Source organism: Dipodomys spectabilis, unplaced genomic scaffold (genome assembly GCF_019054845.1).
Source record: "Dipodomys spectabilis isolate Male_0828 unplaced genomic scaffold, ASM1905484v1 ptg000665l, whole genome shotgun sequence".
NCBI classification, from domain to species: domain Eukaryota; kingdom Metazoa; phylum Chordata; class Mammalia; order Rodentia; family Heteromyidae; genus Dipodomys; species Dipodomys spectabilis.
Window position 1 is genome coordinate 469,118 of NW_024871342.1, and position 8,834 is coordinate 477,951.

Genomic DNA, 8,834 nt, shown 5'->3' on the forward strand with positions numbered 1-8,834 from the left:
ATAATCACTCCAAAATGCTTTAAAAGCGGGAGATGATAAACAAGCCTCCATGAAGTAAATTTTCTTCTACTTTTTAAATTATTCTGAAAGCCTTGTTCTGGTTGGTCACACCTGTAATCCTGTCTACTCGGGTATCTGCTCAGGAACCTGAGATCTGTGGATAACCTTTGGAAGCCAATCAGGACAAAAAATATTCATGAGATTATTTTTAAAAAATTACAATGGAATTCTATGCCTCCATCAGAAAGAATGACATTGCCCCATTTGTTAGGAAATGGAAAGATTTGGAAAAAATTATATTAAGTGAAGTAAGCCAAGCCCAAAGAAACATAGGTCCCATGGTTTCCCTTATTTGCAATATCTAGTATATGTATGAGTCAAGCAGAAAAGGTCAGATAATGTGATGTTAAGAAAATGAACCCTTACATATGTATTTAAATGTTTTTTTCTTTCATGAATTTTTTTCTAACGCATTTATAAAATTATTTCTTTGTTGCTTTGTATATCCCCCCCCCCCCACAGTATAACCCCTGCTTTCACTATATTTGATGTCGGTATAATTTGTGGAGGAGAAGGGGAAAAACAAGTCGTTTAAGGATATAGGTGGACACGTTGGAACAATGAGAAGTACAAGTTGTCATGTTGAAAATGAACTTTACAACTTTGGTGTGGGGGGGAGGATGGGGTGGGGGGGCGAGGGGAGGCTGGGAAGGGATGTGAAGGGTAAACAAAGGAGGAGGCTGCAATGCTTGATAAGAAATGTACTCATTATCTTGCCCATGTAATTGTAACCCCTCTGTACAGTATGTTCACAATAAAAAAATAATAAAAATATTAAAAAAAATTAATGAACTAGCAAAGAGCCAAGAATGGAGATGTAGCTTATATAGTAGCTCATCAATCTAGAGAGGAATGGCCTAGCGGGACCTTGATGCACTGAATTCAAACTCTGAGAACCAAAATGTGCAGGCATGCACACACACACACACATACACAAACACACATTTATTCAAAATATCTGCATATCAGTGTTTCGCATTAATTTCTTTGTTAATGATATTATATGGGTCAAATAGGGGAAATATTCTCTTCCATCCCATAACATTTTTATATTTTTTATTGTAAAAGTACTGTACAGAGTGGTTACAGTTACATGAAAAAGTAATAGTTCATTTCCTATCAAGCATTGTTACCTCCTCCTTTGTTTTCCCCCGCCATCCCTTCCCTCCCACCTCCACAAGTACACTCCCCTCCCCCACCCTCCTAAATTGTAAAGTTCGTTTTTCAACATACTGTCTTGTGTGTCACATTGTTGCAATGGGTCATATTGTATCCTTATTTAACCATTTTGTTTTTTCTCTTTCCATCCCCAAATTAGAGAAGTGTATATACAAGATGGAGGTGCACCAACATCAGATACAGTGAAAACAGGGGTTTAACTGTGGGGGATGCACATATAAAAAATCACATCGTACATTATAAATATATTAGAAACCACAGGAAGAAATAAAACACCACTTGTGTCCTTATCATGGGGTTCCTTTACCTTAACATCATCTTATCTAGTCATATGCACATGCTTTTGACCTTTTTTTTTTTAAATTGTGAAAATACCATACAGAGGAGTTACAATTACGTGGAAAATGTAATGGGTACATTTCTTATCAAGCATTGTTGCCTACTCCTTTTTTCCGCCTTACCATACCTTCTTTGCTTATCCCGGATATGCATTAGTTATTGCAAATAAGGGATACCACAGGACCTATGTTTCTTTTTTTTTATATTGTGAAAATGCCATACAGAGGGGTTACAATTACATGCATGAGTTATTGAGTACATTTTTTTTTATTGTGAGAATACTGACAGAGGAATTACAATTACATGGGCAAGATTTCTTATCAAGCATTGTTGCCTCCCCTTTGTTTCCCCTTCCCATCCCTTCCCACACTCCCCCACTTTCCCCACCCTGTCCTCCTCCCCCCAAAGTAGTAAAGTTCATTTTTTGACATAATAACTTGTACATCTCATTGTTGCAATGGGTCCACATGCTCCTCCTTTGTTTCCCCTTCCCATCCCTGCCCATCTCCCACCCCCCACACCTACCAACCCCTCCCCCCCAACCCCCCCCCCCCACTGTCCACATCCCTCAACACCCGGTCAAAATCATTTTTTGACATAACGACTTGTTCATCTCATTGTTGCAATGGGTCCACCTGCATCCCTTTTTAAACGATTTGTGTTTCCCTTCCACTGCACAAAGTATACCAACATCAAATACAGTGAAAACAGGGGCTTTAGCTTGCAGGAGGAACATACAAAGCAACAAAGAATTCATCTTATAAATATCTTAGAAACAATCGCAAGAAATAAAAACCATTTGAATCCTTATCTTGGGGTTCATTTTGCCTAACATCAACTTATATGATGTTTTCTGCTTGTAGCAGACATATACTAGTTACTGCAATTAAGGAAACCATGGGACCTATCTTTCTTTGGGCCTGGCTTACTTCACTTCTTTGGGCCTGGCTTAATTCACTTAATATAATTTTTTCCATGTCTTTCCATTTCCTAACAAACTGGGTGATGTCATTCTTTCTGATGGAGGCATAGAATTCCAGTACACACACACACACACACACACACACACACACACACACACACACACACACACACATTTTCTTGATCCATTCGTTTACTGTGGGGCCTCGGGTTCTGTTCTGTATCTTAGCTTTGGTAAATAATGCTGCAATGAACATAGTTTTGCTGGTAGTTTTAGTATGGTCTTGTTTGTGATCAAAATGGGATTGCTGGGACTTAGGGGCGCTCTATTGTAGTCTTTTGAGGAACCGCCATACTACTTTCCAAAGTCTTCGAACAAGTTTAAACTCCTAACAACAATGCATTAAGGTTCCCTTCTGTCCACATCCCCTCCAGCATCTGTTCTTTTAAAAATCTAGAATGCTTCAGAAGTTGAGTGTCATCCTCAGTCAGGGGCTATTCTTCTCTTTATTGTTCCAATGTTAGTGTATGTGCTACTGAATTGAGCACAGAACACTTTTTATACATAAAGTGTAATTGATTTTCTTAAACTAGACAATTCCACAAAAATTAAATTCAAAAGAATTGTCGTGAAGCCAGGCACTGGTGGCTCACGTCTGTAACCCTAGCTACTCAGGAGGCTGAGATCTGAGGATCGCGGTTCAAAGCCAGCCCGGGCAGGAGAGACCGTGAGACTCCTATCTCCAATAAACCACCAGAAAACCGGAAGTGGCGCTGTAGCTCAAGTGGTAGAGCGCTCAAGGCTCGCCTTGAGCTGAAGAGCTGAGGGACAGCGCCCAGGCCCAGAGTTCAAGCCCCACAACCGACAAAAAAAAAAAAAAAAGAATTGTCGTGAAATTTTAGAACCATGTATTTCTTACAAAAGAACACATTTAAGAATAAAGTCAAGTTTGACATGTCAAAAACAAAATAATACCAGATATTTGTTGTTCAACAGATGTCTAGGATGAGGAATTCAATTATTCTGTACAAGGAACCTGCCATAATGAACACTATAGAAAGTGTTAAGGTTTGTTAAAAGTTTTAATGTTTTAAATATGTTTAATTTTGGGAATTTGCTCATATATGCCAAAATTAAGACTATTAAGCAGGTTGTAAAACTTTTTCATAAAGCATTTAAGATTCATGGTACATACTACTAAATATGTACATTTCAGAGTTTATAGAAACTTTACTAATGAGAAGTTGCAAAGTGTTTGTGTAAAGAAGCAGATTTAAGACATTAACTGCACAGTTTCTGTTAAAATTTAAAGGCTTCTTTACTTTATATGTTAGTGAGGAACAAATGATGGTATAAGCCATATACAAATGATGAGATGAACCATAAATAATAATCTTAATAATAATAATAATAATCTTTAAAGGCTACTCATAGCCTATAAAATTCTTGTTGAACATCATAGACTTAGGCAGTTTTAAATGTACAGCAATATGAGAAAATAATAAATCGAATATGTAGTACATTTCAAATACTGGAAACAGTGGTAATTTTTTTTTATTTTATTAATCATTAATATTTATGTATTGGTTTTCCTTATTTGTAGCGTTGTTTTCCTTGTTGTAATATAAAACAACTTTTTGTAAGTCATCATTAGGAAGTACTTTGAGAATGTTATTGGGATGGCCACACTGTTTTTTATAGGTATATGTGAATTTACAAAGAGCAAAATTAATAAGAACAAAATATTGATTAAAATTTTATCAATTAGAATTTGAATCAGGAGTGTTGATAAATGTCCACACCTAAAATCTTAGCCCTAGACTGAAGCACTAGTATTACAATGTTGAGCACACAAAAGTGAGAGACTGTGTTTTGTTTTGTTTTTGTTGGTTTTGGGGCTTGAACTCTGGGTCCTGGGTGCTGTCTCTCAGCTCTTCAGCTCAAGGCTAGTGGTACTACTTGAGTCACAGCATCTCTTCCATCTTTTTCTGCTTATGTGGTGCTGAGGAATCAAACCCAGGACCTCATGCATGCAAGGCAAGCACTCTACACTGAACCACCCTCCCAGCACCTGAGAGACTGTGTTTTAAAAAATCATCTAAACAACATTTACTTTCTGTTTTGTGTTATATAATGAAATAAAGAATATCTTTTTATATTTTTGAATGGTCATACTTCTAAATTTATATTAAATTCAGCCACTTTATCCTTTTCAAAGTCATGTAATATCTCTGAGAGTTTGCTTCTGTAAAGATTGTTTTTGCATTGATAATTTATTCTGAGTCATTTTTACTTTTTATCAAAATCACTTTATATTTTATGGTTTTTTCTGTTTTTTTTTTTAAGTGTGAAAATAACAGACAGAGAGGTTACAATTAAATGGGCAAGGTAATGAGTACATTTCTTATCAAGCATTGTTGCATACTCCTTTATTTCTCCTTACTATTCCTTCCCATCTCAACCTCCTTACGTCCCATTTCCCCCTCCCCTTTCCCCCAACCAAAGTTGTAAAATTTGTTTTTCGACATAATGTCTTGTATATCTCATTGTTGCAATGGATCCACCTGTATCCCTATTTAAAAAATTTTTCCCCTTCCCCTCCACAAATTATACCAACATCAAATACAGCCAAAACAGGGATTATACCATGCGGGAGGGACATAAAAAGTAACAAAGAAGTCATCTTATAAATATGTTAGAAATAATTACAGAAAAGAAAAAAAATTTGAATTCTTATCATGGGGTTCACTTCACCTAACATCAACTTATCTAACAATTTCTGCATGTCTCAGACATACACTAGTAATTGCTAATAAGGGAAACCATGGGACCTATGTTTCTTTGGGCCTGGCTTAGTTCACTTAAAATAATTTTTTCCAAGTTTTCCATTTCCTAACAAATGGGGCAATATCATTCTTTCAGATAGAGACATAGAATTCCATTGTATATATACAACATTTTCTTGATTCATTCATCTACTGAGCGACATATGGGTTGGTTCCATATCTTAGCTATGGTAATGCTACAATAAATATATCTGTGTGGTAGCTTTAGTATGGTCTTGTTTGTGATCATTTGGGTAAATGCCCAAAAGTGGGATTGTTGGGTCATATGGGAGCTCTATGTGGAGTCTTTGGAGGAACCTCCATATTACTTTCCAAAGTGGTTGAGTGAGAGTGATTACACTCTCACTAACAATGAAGTAAGGTTCCCTTCTGTCCACATTCCCTCCAGCATCTGTTGTTATTAGAGTTCTTGATTATAGCCATTCTAACTTGGGTGAGGTGATATCTCAGTGTTGATTGATTTGCATTTCTTTTATGGCTAGAGAGGTTGAGCATTTCTGCATGTCTTTATTGGTCACTCTCCTTCCCTCTTCAGAGAAGTTTCTTTTTATGTCTTTAGCCCACTTATTTATTGGGCAGTATTTTCTTTGAGTATTTGTTGTTGGGGGATTTAATTTTTTGATTTCCACGTCCGTTTTAGATATGAAACCCTTTTCGGTTGTATGGCTAGTGAAGATCCTCTCCGATTCCGTGGGCTTTCTATTGATCCTGCTAGCTATGTCCTTTGCCATGCAGAAGCTCTGCAATTACAAGCAATCCCATTTGTCCAACCTTTCTTTCATTTGTTGTGCTTTTGCATTTCTTTTCAGAAAATTTCAGCCTTTGTCAAGGAGACCTAGGGTTTCTCCTATTCCATCATGTAATGTTTTCAAAATATCTGCTTTGACTCCAAGGTCTTTGATCCATTTGGACTTGATTCTGGTACAGGGTGATATATAAGGATCTAGCCTTAATTTTCTACAAGTGATTAACCAATTTTGCCAGTACCATTTACTGAACAGCCTTTCTTCGATTTTATCTTTTTAGATCCTTTATCGAATATTAGATGATTATGAGTCTGTAGGTTCATTTCTGGGTTTTCAATTCTATTCCATTGTTCCTGAGATCTTTTCTTGTGCCAGTACAAAACTGTTCTAATTACTATGGCTTTGTAGAAGAGTTTGAAATTTGGTATTGATATTCCTCCAACACTGTTCTTTCTGTTAAGGATCGCTTTTTGCAATTGGGGGTCTTTTGTTGTTCCAAATGAATTTTTGGATTGCCTCTTCTATTTCCTTGAAGAATGCGGTTGGAATATTGATAGGTATGACATTGAACTTGTAGATAACCTTGGGAAATATTGCCATTTTCACAAGGTTCATCCTTCCTATCGAGGAACATGGGAGGTTTTTGCCACTTTCTAAGTTCTGTTTTGATTTCCTTTTTCAGATTTTTAAAGTTTTCTTCATAGAAGTCCTTCACTTCTTTGGTTAAGTTAATTCCTAGGTATTTTATTTTTTGTGGGGCTATTACAAATGGAAAAGCTTTCTTGATTTGAGCCACACTTTTCTCATTGTTGGCGTACAGAAATGCCATTAATTTTTGAGGGTTAATTTTATACCCTGCTATTTTTCCAGGTTTGAATCAGCTTGAGTAATTTGAGAGTGGTGTCCGTGGGATTCTTTAAGTACAAGATCATGTCATCTGCAAAGAGGGAGAATTTTACTTCTTCTTTCCCTATTTGGATCCCTTTTATGTTGGCGTATTGTCTTATTTCTGTAGCTAGGCATTCTAATACTAAATTTTAGAGAAGTTGAGAGAGTGGACATCCTTGTCTCATTCCCGAGTTAAGAGGAAATGGCTTTAGTTTTTCACCATTAATTATAATGCTGGTTGTAGGTTTTCCATATACAGTTTTTATTGTATTGAGGAATGTTCCATGGATTCCTAATTTTTCCAGAACCTTCATCATAAAGGGGTGTTGGATCTGGTCCAATGCTTTTTCTGCATCTGTTGAGATAACCATGTGGTTTTAATCCTTGCTCTTGTTGATGTGATAAATTATATTAATTGATTTGTGTATATTGAAACATGTTTGCATCCCTGAAATAAATCCTGTATATTGGTGTATGATTTTTTGGATGAATTGTTGAAGTCGATTGGGCAAAATTTTGTTGAGAAGTTTTGCATCAATGTTCATCAAAGAAATGGGTCTATACTTCTCTTTCTTTGATGAGTCCCTGCCTGGTTTTGGGATGAGGGTTATGATGGCTTCATAGAATGTGTTCGGTAGTGAACTTTCTCTTTCAATTTCATTGAAGAGTTGGAGTAGTATTTGTGTGAGCTCTATTTTTAAGCTCTTGTACAATTCTGCTGTAAATCCATCAGGTCCTGGGATTTTCTTACATGGGAGGTCTCTTTTTGCTGTGTCTATTTCAATGCTTGATGTGGGCCCCTTAATATGCTTTAATTCATCTTGGTTTAGTATTTGCATGTTGATAATTGCTAGCAAAAGGTCCATTTCTGCCAAGTTTTCAAACTTATTAGCATAAAAATTTGAAAATATTCCCTTTTAATGTTCAGAATCTTAGTTGTTTCTGTGGTGATGTTTCCATTCTCACATCTGAGTTTATTTATTTGGGTGTGTTCCTTCTTTTTCTGATAAGATTTGCTAAGGGTTTGTCAATTTTGTTAATTTTTTCATAGAACCAACTCTTTGTTTTGTTGATTCATTCTGTTTTTTTTTTTTTTTATTTCTAATTCGTTTAACTCGGATTTAATGTTAATTATTTCTTTCCATCTATTGAATTGGGGTTTATCTTGGTGTTCTTTGTCAAGGTGGTTCAGATGTCTCATTAAGTGGTTGGTTTCAGATCTCTCTAATTTGTTGGTGTAGGAATTCAGAGCTATAAACTTGCCTCTGAGTACTGTCTTTGCAGTGTCCCAGAGGAGCTGGTAATTTGTGTGTTCATTTTTGTGGAATATCATGGACATTTGAATTTTCTTTCTAATCTCTTCCATGACCCCCTGGTTATTCAACAGTGTGTCGTCCAGCCTCCATGCGTTACAAGACTTTTTTGGTGTTGAGTTCTAATTGTATTCCCTTGTGGTCTGAGAGGATGCAAGGTGTAACGTCAATGTTTCTGAGTTTGGACAAGTTTGTTTTGTGACCTAAAATGTGATCTCTTTTGGAAAATGTTCGATGAACTGCAGAGTAAAACGAGTATTCTGATGCTACTGGGTGAAATATTCAGTAGATGTCTGTTAAATCTATTTGCTTTATGCAGTTGTTTAAATCTGCGGTTTCCCTGTTGATTTTTTTTTTTTGCTGATTTGATCTATATAGTGGGGATAGTGGTGTGTTAAAATCTTCAATAATTAATGTCGTTGGATCTATGTGAGATCTGAGGGAACATAGTGTCTCTTGGATAAATTTTGGTGCTCTATTGTTTGGCAATTCCATATTTAGAATTGTAATATCCTCCTGAAGTAGAGAACCCATAAGTCAT

The 8,834-nt window shown here is 36.2% G+C and overlaps 1 pseudogene; it reads right to left on the reverse strand.

Moving 5' to 3' along the window:
- Positions 1-2,947: 2,947 nt before the first annotated feature.
- On the reverse strand, positions 2,948-3,048 carry LOC122101441 (annotated as a pseudogene).
- Between the last annotated feature and the right edge of the window lie 5,786 nt (positions 3,049-8,834).